Consider the following 12,079-nt stretch of genomic DNA (forward strand, 5'->3'; position numbering starts at 1 on the left):
GCCTGGATGAAAAGCTTAAATTCTCTGTTCCCTAATCTTAATCCCCGCCCATCCTTAAACATTGTAAGCCTAACCTCGAGTCACTACGAGTACGTTGGCTTCTAACCCTCTCTTACTAACTTAATAAAAAATGATATTGACCTCGATAACAGTAATTGGTATGAACTAGCCTTGCATAAGAGGTAGAATACCAAAAAATAATACCAACATTAGCAAAATACTTAAGGCATAACAGATACTTCATTATTAAAGTAATTTCACTTCCTCGGGTATGTTTTAGGATTTTTCAGTTAACCAGCCTTGAGATGGGAGGTTAACCAGCCTTATAGGAAGGGTATTCTGAGAAACGGTTTCTTTTTCTCAAAAAGGTGATGTATAAACCGTCTTTCATGAAAATCCTAAAAATAGTGCGCAAACTAAACAGTTTTGAGCCAATATAGAACTGGATGTGTCCCGCAGTAAACAACAACATTCGTACCCATGGAAACACCGTTTTATGAATGCATTGTGGCAAGCAAATTCTATATGTGGAGGGTGTCCTTTTCATTTGTGAAGGGACATTGCACTAACCGTTGTCTATGTAGATTTTCAGTTCTTGTTCTGAATCCAGTCTGTTCAATTCAGTTTTTCGTTTGAAGTGACAAGAAAGTTTCAGTGGCCTAAAGCAGACTGCATTGAAGGTGAGTAATACGCCGTTGGTTTCAGGATAATAATGTGTGTTTAAGACCGAATATCAGCGTTAAAATTCTCTATATATTGCATATTTATGAATTTTGTTCCATTTCTGAATCATCGCAATATGATCTTTGATTGAATATAACAAATTTAGATAAAACATCACAAATTGAAACAATCTGGGTTACGTAATACCTACTAGATCTCAGTAGCCCGTGCATACTTCTATAACGTTTCAACTTGGCCTAGCTTGAAGTTTGCGTCAATCAAATGCTCATTGCGAGGAGAAAGGTCGACAAACTGCAGCGTGCGTTCTGCATAGCGTGCGTGTGTGCGTCCTTCGAAGTGCAACGAAATTTCTACTGCACCAGCTGTTGTATATCTACCTGAAGGACCCTCTTGCCATAATTTCCCCCCAGAAACGACGTTCCCACGCAACACATACGATTAGCATTTTGGTAATGACGGTGACGTTGGCGGCACCCCGTTTTCTATGAGTTTGTTTTTCTTTTCGGTGCGCTCAATTTGAACAACGTCATCGCAATTGAAGTTATTTAGGTGGTCTAGTTACAGGACAAACTATTCAGTTTGCTCAATCTGTATCGATTTTTCGCTCAGTTTATTGTTTTCCATACACCATCAACAGCAGGGCAAATAATAGTGTTCGATGCGGGTCGTGAAGTCCTTGGTATTCAGATGCGCCTAATATTAATCGCGTGCAACAGCTTATTCAGTTCGTGTAGCATTAAAGATATTTTGCTTCGACCTTGAATGACTCCCAAATAAACAAATTATAAGTTCTGGTATCTATATACCGTGGGGCATCGAAATCCGTACACTTAAGCACCTTAGTATATGAAAAAGTCATTAGAAAATAGGAATTAAATGTAAATGAAACGTTCGCCATTGACACAGGATCATGAAGGCTTCTACTTTTGAAGTGATTCACATTTACTCATTAAAAATTACGGAAAACATGATAAAATGATGAATAAAATCAACTACTCCTGGCTCGAAATCCGTCCACCGTGGACGGATTTCGAATCAAAGGATCAAAATCCGTACAGCTATTTTTTAACTAAATATTTAAACTGAAGCAGTCTGATTGACTAAACTACCACTGTAAATAGTTCGATACGCACCTTGAGAAGCGATCCCTTCGATTTGTATTCCGCTTATCTTATGTAATGATTCGCAATTAGCAATGAAACACAGTTACTTTTGGTGCAATAATGCTCTACCCGAAAACAAAATGGCGGCAAAAACTGCGCGTTTGGTGGGTGGCGATTTGTTTTTGATTTTTGTTGTTTTAATTTCAAAGCCTTCTTTCCATTTCTATATCCTAAAAGCTTACTATCAAGTATCTGAACAGGACAAGATAAATTATTTCTACATTAATTACTTTTATCCCCCTTTAATTTATTGATATCTCATGAGGTCATGGTCTCATCTTCCAGGACCTACTGATTACCTTCGAGGTTTCTGTGAATGAGGACATTTAGCACTAAATCCAGTCATTCGATTTTTGATCAGGAAGCGAAGTGTGAATATAAAATGGTCCATTGACGGCTCTGACCGCTTCCAAGACCCACGGATTGCTCCTGGAGAATCTGTGTAAGGGGACATCTTATTTTAAGCATCATAACCAGTCATTCGACGTCTCTTTTCTAGTGGTTTCGATTAGGAATCGAGTAATAAATATAAAAGGGACCATTGAGGGCTCTGACCGCTTTCTGGACCTACAGCTTGGCCCAGGAAACCTGTGGAAGGGGACATTTTAGTTTTGGCACCAAAACTAGTCATACAACGGCTCTGTTTTCATGGCTTTGGATCAGGAAGCGAAGTATGAAGTAGGCAGGTTCCCCGTGAGCTATCCGTAGGTCCAGAAAACGGCCAAAGCCGTCAATGGTCCATTTCTTGTTCATACTTCACATTCTGATTGAAATCCATGAAAAAAGAGCCGTCCAATGATTGGTTTTTGTGCTAAAACTAAAATGTTCCCTTCCACAGTTCTCCCTGGGCAATCCGTAAGTCCTGGATGCGGTCAGATCCATTAAGGTGATTATACAATCAGGCCATGTGGTGAATTTCAAATTCACCACACGGGTTTCTACTCCTATTATCAAAAGTTCAAATCTAGCGTAATAATTGTCGTACAATGCTGAAATTAAAGTCGATTGTTTAGCATGAATAAGCAAACAATCTACGGATGTTTCATCCCCATGGGGGTTATGGTTCTCTCAATTCGTGCTCTTGAAAAATCACTAGAACAAGCACGTGGTTTCCAAGATGGCCGATTTGTGGCTTTGTTGTATAACCACCTTAATGGTCCAATTTATACTCAATATTGTTTTTTTTTGCTAAAACTAAAATGTCCCCTTCCACAGTTCTCCGGGGGCAATCCGTAAGTCCTGGAAGCGGTCAGATCCATTACCGCTTCGCTTTCTGATCAAAAATCAGGAAAAAAGCCGTCGAGATATTGGTTTTGGTGCTGCTTTCCACTGGTTTTCCGGGGGGAATCTGTAGGTCCTGAGAGCGGTCAGTGTCATCAATGGTAAATTTTATATTAATACTTTGCTTATATTAAAGAAGAGCTGTCGAATGATTGATTTTAGTGTAAAAACTAAAATGTCCCCTTCCACAGGTTCCTCGGGGGCAACCAGTAGGTCCTGGAAGCGGTCAAAGCTGTCAATGGTCCTTTTATATTTATACTTTGCTTCCTGATCGAAAACCTATAAAAAGAGCCGTCGAATAACTGATTTTAGTGCTAAAACTTTTATGTTCCTTTTCACAGGTTCCCCGGGGGCAATCCTTGTGTCCTGGAAGCGGTAAGAGCCGTCAATGATCCATTTTATTTTCGTACTTCGCTTCCTAATCGATAACCATGAATGAAGAGCTATCGAATGGCTGGTTTTGGTGCTAAAACTAAAATGTCCCCTTCCACAGGTTCCTCGGGGCAAATCCGTAGATCTTGGAATCGGTCAGAGCCGTCAATGGACCATTTTATATTCATACTTCGCTTCATGATCGAAAACCATGAAAAAAGAGCCGTCGAACGACCGGTTTTGGTGGTAAAACTAAAATGTCCCCTTCCACAGGTTCCCCGGGGGCAATCCTTGGGTCCTGGAAGCGGTCAGAGCCGTCTATGATCCATTTTATTTTCGTACTTCGCTTCCTGATCGATAACCATGAATGAAGAGCTGTCGAATGGCTGGTTTTGGTGCTAAAACTAAAATGTCCCCTTCCACAGGTTCCTCGGGGCCAATCCGTAGATCCTGGAATCGGTTAGAGCCGTCAATGGACCATTTTATATTCATACTTCGTTTCCTGATCGAAAACCATGAAAAAGAGCCGTCGAACGACCGGTTTTGGTGGTAAAACTAAAATGTCCCCTTCCACAGGTTCCCCGGGGCCAATCCGTAGATCCTGAAAGCGGTCAGAGCCGATAATGGACCATTTTATATTCATACTTCGCTTCCTGATCTAAAATCATGAAAAAAGAGCCGTCGAATGACTGGTTTTGGTGGTAAAACTAAAATGTCCCCTTCAACAGGTTCCCCGGGGCCAATCCGTAGATCCTGGAAGCGGTCAGAGCCGCCAATGGACCATTTTATATTCATACTTCGCTTCCTGATCGAAAACCATGAAAAAAGAGCCGTCGAATGACTGATTTTGGTGCTAAAACTTAAATGTCCCCATTCACAGGTTCCCCGGGGACATCCCAGCGACTCCAGGATCCGTTTATTCAATTGGTTTTTCATTCTGGACACATTAGAGCCCTTCTAGAATAAAATCATAGTGGCCGATCTATCAAAAAGCGAGATTCAAATGAAGTTGTGGCCTGACCCCTTTGATAAGTATCGATCGGAACCGATTTTAAAGAAATGGCCATATCTCACTTGATTCTGGTCCGATTCCAAATCTCAATATATGGTTCCAATCAGCAAGAGCCCTACTTCATTTGTGGTTACTAATATTATTCAATTTTTAACCACAACTTCTCCTAATATCCACTTCAAATTTACGGTTTTGAACCTACCTCCGAAAAACCCGGAATATCTCCGGAATCCGGTGGCCATAGTCGGTTCCATGGACATACCGTCAAACTGCATTAATTTTCTAGTTCGGGCATGCCTGAATTGTCAAAATCGGATGATAACTAAGATAGTTACAACACATCTAATTTTACCCAAAATTAGCCTATCCTAATTATTTTGTCCATCCCCTGTATGTATCTCCGCCTCATTATTTACCTACCACACTTGATTTCGAATTAGTTTTGTTTTTTTATTTGGTCCGGTACTCTGAAACGTTATTCGTAATAATTTGACAAATTTTCTGACTTCCAAACGTTGTCTTATTCCGTCTTTGGTATTGAACCCAGGATGCCATTTAGTCCTATTTCATTGATTTCAATCTCAAAATTCTCTCGAGAATCTCGAGCTCATTCAGTAGCCGCTAGTTTGCGAAGGCCGACGGAGGTCATAAGTTTTCAGAACATTGTAAATTAAGTCGGGCGGTTTAATCCCCGGAATATAGGCAATTAGCTTTGATTGAACAAAAATAATCAGAAGATTTTTAAAAATTGAGATTTACGTAAAACCAGTCAAATCAAGGCACGTTACATTTTTTATGGAAAGAATCCTAGTCGGAAAACGCATTAGGTATAAGTGAAAAAAAAAATTTTTTTTTGCGCTCTTGTTCCCTTGGAAAAAAAAACACAATTTCGTAAAAAATCCAAAAACCAAATATACAGAAAGACAGAGCATTTTTCACGCTAATACAGGAAAAAATATATCTTTGTCGTATTTTTATCTAATTATAACTGAAAATCCTTCTTCCACTCGAAACTCAAAACGATCTGTTCTTAAAAAAACCTGTTCTCAATTTGACATTTAAATTTATGTATGGTTCAAATTCATCTGGGGTGTTACTAGGTAGCAAATACAGCCAGCAGGGACTATGTCCAAGGGCTTAACGATCCCTCCCCAGGCCATCTGCGAGTTGTGGCGCCTGCCTAGGATGTGGTGGGGTTTGACAGTGGGCCCTGTTAAACCTCTATAAAAAGCTGCATGTATCCGCAAGTAGGCTCTGCCAAAGCGACCGTGTGCCGCTCAAAGCGCACAAGCCCAAGTCCTGGTGTTAGGTGGGACGCTAAACAGCCCTGACACGACGGCCCTCCGACGAGACCGGAGGTTTGCGCAGGCCCAATAAACCGCCTTTAAAAACAACTATTACGAACGACATAGAAGATAATACGACTCGATGCAATCGGCAACGACCTAGGCGACGAATAAAGGATCACGATTGGAAGCTTGGAACATGGAACTGCAAGTCGCTAGGCTTCGCAGGTTGCGACAGGATAATCTACGATGAATTACATCCCCGCAACTTCGATGTCGTAGCGCTGCAGGAAATCTGATGGACAGGACAGAAAGTGTGGAAAAGCGGGCATCGAGCGGCTACCTTCTACCAGAGCAGTGGCACCACCAATGAGCTGGGAAAGATGCGCCAACGTGTGATTGGGTGGCAGCCAATCAACGCAAGGATGTGCAAGCTGAGGATAAAAGGCCGTTTCTTCAACTATAGCATCATCAATGTGCACTGCCCACACGAAGGGAGATCCGACGACGAGAAAGAAGCGTTCTATGAGCAGACATACGATGGATGCCCACTGCGAGACTTCAAAATCGTTATCGGTGACATGAACGCTCAGGTAGGAAGGGAGGAAATGCATACCGTATCGAACGACAACGGCCAACGATGCATAAACTTTGCAGCCTCCCGCGGAATGGTAGTCCGAAGCACTTTCTTTCCCCGCAAGGATATCCACAAGGCCACATGGAAATCACCTAATCAAGTAACGGAAAACCAAATCGATCACATTCTAATCGACGGTAAATTCTTCTCCGACATCACGAACGTACGCACTTACCGCAGTGCGAATATTGAATCCGACCACTACCTCGTTGCAGTATTTCTGCGCTCAAAACTCTCGACGGTGATCAACACGCGTCGGAGCCGTCCGCCGCGGCTAAACATTGGGCGGCTACAAGACGGTAGACTAGCCCAAGACTACGCGCAGCAGCTGAAAGTGGCACTCCCAACGGAGGAGCAGCTAGGCGCAGCATCTCTTGAAGATGGCTGGAGAGATATTCGATCCGCCATTGGAAGCACCGCAACCGCTGCACTAGGCACGGTGGCTCCGGATCAGAGAAACGACTGGTATGACGGCGAATGTGAGCAGTTAGTTGAGGAGAAGAATGCAGCATGGGCGAGATTGCTGCAACACCGCACGAGGGCGAACGAGGCACGATACAAACGGGTGCGGAACAGACAAAACTCGATTTTCCGGAGAAAAAAGGGCCAGCAGGAAGATCGAGACCGTGAAGAGACGGAGGAACTGTACCGCGCTAATAACGCGTGAAAGTTCTATGAGAAGTTGAACCGTTCACGTAAGGGCCACAAGCGTGAGGTGATCCAAAGGTGGCGGCAGCACTACGAAGAGCACCTGAACGGCGATATGGCAGACAACGGTGGCGGTATGGTAATGAACCTAGGAGCACGCGCGAAGGACATGCGACTTCCGGCTCCGAATCTCCAGGAAATCCAGGAGGAGATTGACCGGCTGAAAAACAACAAAGCCCCTGGAGTTGACCAACTACCAGGAGAGTCGTTTAAACACGGTGGTGAAGCACTGGCTAGAGCGCTGCACTGGGTGATTACCAAGGTTTGGGGGGATGAGGTTCTGCCGCAGGAGTGGATGGAAGGTGCCGTATGTCCCATCTACAAAAAAGGCGATAAGCTGGATTGTAGCAACCACCGCGCCATCACATTGCTGAACGCCGCCTACAAGGTACTCTCCCAAATGTTATGCCGTCGACTAACACCAATTGCAAGAGAGTTCGTGGGGCAGTACCAGGCGGGATGTATGGGTGAACGCTCTACCACAGACCAGGTGTTCGCCATACGTCAGGTATTGCAGAAATGCCGCGAATACAACGTGCCCACACATCATCTATTTATCGATTTCAAAGCCGCATATGATACAATCGATCGGGACCAGCTATGGCAGCTAATGCACGAAAACGGATAAACTGATACGGTTGATCAAGGCGACGATGGATCGGGTGATGTGCGTAGTTCGAGTTTCAGGGACATTCTCGAGTCCTTTCGAAACACGTAGAGGGTTACGGCAAGGTGATGGTCTTTCGTGTCTGCTATTCAACATCGCTTTGGAGGGAGTAATACGAAGGGCAGGGATTGACACGAGTGGTACGATTTTCACGAAGTCCGTCCAGTTATTTGGTTTCGCCGACGACATTGATATCATGGCACGTAACTTTGAGAGGATGGAGGAAGCCTACATCAGACTGAAAAGCGAAGCTAAACGGATTGGACTAGTCATCAACACGTCGAAGACGAAGTACATGATAGGAAGAGGCTCAAGAGAGGTCAATGTAAGCCACGAGTTTCTATCGGTGGTGACGAAATCAAGGTGGTTGAAGAATTCGTGTACTTGGGCTCACTGGAGACCGCCGATAACGATACCAGCAGAGAAATTCGGAGGCGCATAGTGGCTGGAAATCGTACGTACTTTGCACTCCGCAAGACGCTCCGATTAAATAGAGTTCGCCGCCGTACCAAACTGGCTATCTACAAAACGCATATAAGACCGGTAGTTCTCCACGGACACGAGACCTGGACGATGCTCGTGGAGGACCAACGCGCACTGGCAGTTTTTGAAAGAAAAGTGTTGCGTACCATCTAAGATGGGTTGCAGATGGCGAACGGTACGTGGAGGAGGCGAATGAACTACGAGTTGCATCAGCTGTTGGGAGAACCATCCATCGTTCACACCCAAAAATCGGAAGACTGCGGTGGGCCGGGCACGTAGCCAGAATGTCGGACATTAATCCGGTGAAAATGGTTCTCGAAAGCGATGAAAGATCTCCATCCTGAGCGTTGCCCAGCTATTACTTTAGCCTGTTGCCAGGTTAGATTTCGGTCGACTTCTTTTATTTCTTTATTGAGGCTTCGCCGCCATGAGCCTCTGGGCACATAACATATGTGTAACTCGGGTAGCAAAAGTTGTACCCTTATAACAGATTGAATGTGTTATACGGAACATCGAAACGTCAAAAGATATGGTATAACAGTATTGAATTAGCAAGGGGTCGCGTGATTTTTACTGTTTACCTGATTATTATTCACACCAGAATTAGCCAAATATTTTTTTTAGATTACAACGTGGTGGAATAAAATTGAATAGTACTAAAATCGTCTTATGACAGGTAAAGACAATCCACAAAAAAGGCCTAATAATTTTCTTATTGTTTTACAGTTTTATAACCCAACACTTCCATATTGATGGTTTAAAGTGCTGATGTTGATGTAAATATTATCTCTGAATAATAAAAATCAAATGGTATCCGCATCACTCAAAAACGGCTGGATGAATTTCCTTCATTCCTTCAGCAGATTCGTTGTCGTTTCCGACGGGCTTATATGATATATCCTCATGCGAAAATAATGAGATTTGTATGGAAATTTCGCATGGGCAGTTCACAACGCACACGTTTTCCTACTTTGCAGTAGAACGTCTGCCGGGTCGACTAGTTGGTAATAAAATTCACCGATCTTGAGGAAAGACAGCTCGTTTTGTATTCGTTGATCTTGATGTCACCGTTTACCGGGCACTGTGAATCAGAAAAGTAAGCAGCAATGCAACTCTAAAAGTCAACCATTGCAAGCCGAATATACATTGCACTTGCCACGAGTTCATGCGGACTTTATTGACATTTTTGCATAAGGTTCGAGTAGCACAGGTTCGTCTTAGCTAACGAGTTGGTAAAGTGGCAGGAGAAAGCAATTGATGGAATTTTAATTTAAAGTAGGGAACTATATTTTCGTTTATTTATTGTTCTAGCAATTACTGCTACAATATCAAGATGGAGGTCTAGGATAGAAAAGGAAACGACATGGCCTATGAGGCAGAAGCGGTAACAATATGACTACCAAGCCCACTAGACACAGAAGAAGATGAAGAAGACGACGCACATAGTAAAGAAACTCTCTGTTATTGAGCTAAAACCTTTCTGCATAACCATGCAAAATTGTCAAATAAAAGAATCGAACTTCGTTGCCTCAAATAGTTAACATAGACCATTGGTTCATTGAATATAAAAATGATTACAGTCAAACCTCCATGATGTTCTATGACTCGATATCGGACCATGGAAGCAGATTATGCCATATGAAAACAATATTTTCTGGGTTACTGTGATGGTCCCTCCAAAGAGCTTTGCAAGGATTTTCTATTCCACATCTCGATATTTCCATGAATCGACTGTTCCTTTTAAATATCGACTCGTTAAGGTCAGTTACAATCATTATAAAATTATATGATTATTTATGATTATTAATATAAAAACCAATCTATGTATGTATGTTCGCTAACTACTTCTGAACCACTAGGCCGAATCCACCCAAATTTGGTACACACGTTCTCTATCCTCAGGGGAAGTTAACAAAGGGGGTGGGAGGGTCATTTAGGAAAGGGGAGGGTTTTGTTTAGAAAACGAACAATTATGTGTAACTTTCATCTCCCAGGACCGATTTCAACCAAATTTTGTACACATATTCACTATAAGGAAACAATCATATGAGAGATTTTGGGAAAGGGGAGGGTCTGGAGGGAGGGTATTGTTCAGAAAACGGGTAATTTAGAGTAAATTCTGAACCCCTGCACCGATTTCAACCAAATTTGATACACATTCTCTACCCTAAAGAAAAAGATAACAAATGGGGTGGGGCGGTCATTGTAAAAAGAGGGAGGGTATGGGGGAGGGGTTGTCTTTATAAAACGAGCAATTCAGTGTTACTCCCAACTTCCAGTACCCATATCAACCAAATATTGTACACGTATTCACTAAGAGAAGTCGATCACATGGAAGTGTAATTTGGGAAAGAGGGAGGGTCTGGGGAGGGTATTGTTCAGAAAACAGGCAATTCAGTGTTTCTTTTGAACCCCTGGACCGCTTTCATCCAAATTTGGTACACACATTCTCTATCCTAAGGAGAAAATAACAAAGGGGTGGGATGATCATTGGGAAAAGGGAGGGTAAGGGGAAGGGTTGTCTTTAGAAAAGAGCAATTCAGTGTAACACCCAACTCCCAGGACCAATTTCAGCCAAATTTGGTGCACACATTTTCTATTCTAAGGAGAAGATAACAAAGAAGGTGGGAGGGTCATTTTGGAAAAGGGAAAGTTATGGGGAAGGGGTTGTCTTTAAAAATGAGCAATTCAGTGTAACTCCCAGGATAAATTCCAACCAGATTTGGTACACTTATTCTCTATTTTTGGAAGATGTTTATTGAAAAGGTAGGGCCAAACAAAGATATAAAAATATATTGATACAAAGGTTCAATTCTATGAGCGGTAGATCTACCTCTGTGGGTTTCGTGCTACAGCATTGGACATTTTAATTCTATAATTTACTTTTCAGTCCCTAGCAAAGCCGGATACATATAGCTATTAGCTATCTATATATCTCGGATACTTATTCAACGTATGTGACGTATGTGATTTTGTAAACAAAAATTTAAACGTTGATTTCTGCAATCTGATAGCACTCCCACGCAAACTATCGCCACATACAGGTAGGGGGAGGTTTCGGCTACATGTTCGTTGTATTGGTTTGCGTAGGAGTGTCATCATATTTGACAAATCGACGTATGCATCTTTGTTTACAAAATCACATACGTCGTTTTGAATAAGTTGCCGAGATATATAAACTCAATGTTTGTATGTTTGTGTGTGTGCTCCAGCCTAACTTCTGAACCCATTATTGTATTGTTTAGTTATCGATCAATTCAACCATTTATCGAAATCATGGTTTGCCCAACGTAAAAGCAATGATTAATGTGTTTCCTTCTGGATGGTGAATGTGATCCCTTCTTTAAAATAGACGTTTGCTCGGAATAAGGCATCGGTGGATGTTTGTCCTTCTTTAGAAATAGACGTTTGCCCGGAATATGGCGATTATGGATTCGCTCCCTTTTCCAAAATCAGTCAATGTTTTCAAATGAAATCTGCCTTCTTTTGATCAAATGATGAAGTATCGATAAGATAACGCAATTATCCTGTTGACCAATTGGTTTATTCATTTTCCGATTGTGAAAAAAAAAACTGCGAATCAAACTGGCAATTCCGAGCAAGGCCGGGTACATAAAGCTATATATTGATACAAAGGTTCAATTCTATGAGCGGTAGATCTACCTCTGTGGGTTTCGTGCTACAGCATTGGACATTTTAATTCTATAATTTACTTTTCAGTCCCTAGCAAAGCCGGATACATATAGCTATTAGCTATCTATATATCTCGGATACTTATTCAACGTA

The 12,079-nt window shown here is 42.3% G+C and overlaps 1 protein-coding gene across 3 annotated transcripts in view; it reads left to right on the forward strand.

The window, feature by feature from the left end:
• The first annotated feature begins 521 nt into the window (after positions 1-521).
• The window catches only part of LOC134202141 (protein P200), a 32,522-nt gene continuing 20,964 nt past the window's right edge, over positions 522-12,079 (forward strand). For all 3 annotated transcript variants that reach the window (XM_062677195.1, XM_062677201.1, XM_062677207.1), the window contains exon 1: positions 522-680. The gene's annotated coding sequence lies outside the window, so the exon portion shown is untranslated. The remainder of the gene's footprint in view (positions 681-12,079) is intronic.

Source organism: Armigeres subalbatus, chromosome 1 (genome assembly GCF_024139115.2).
Source record: "Armigeres subalbatus isolate Guangzhou_Male chromosome 1, GZ_Asu_2, whole genome shotgun sequence".
NCBI lineage: Eukaryota > Metazoa > Arthropoda > Insecta > Diptera > Culicidae > Armigeres > Armigeres subalbatus.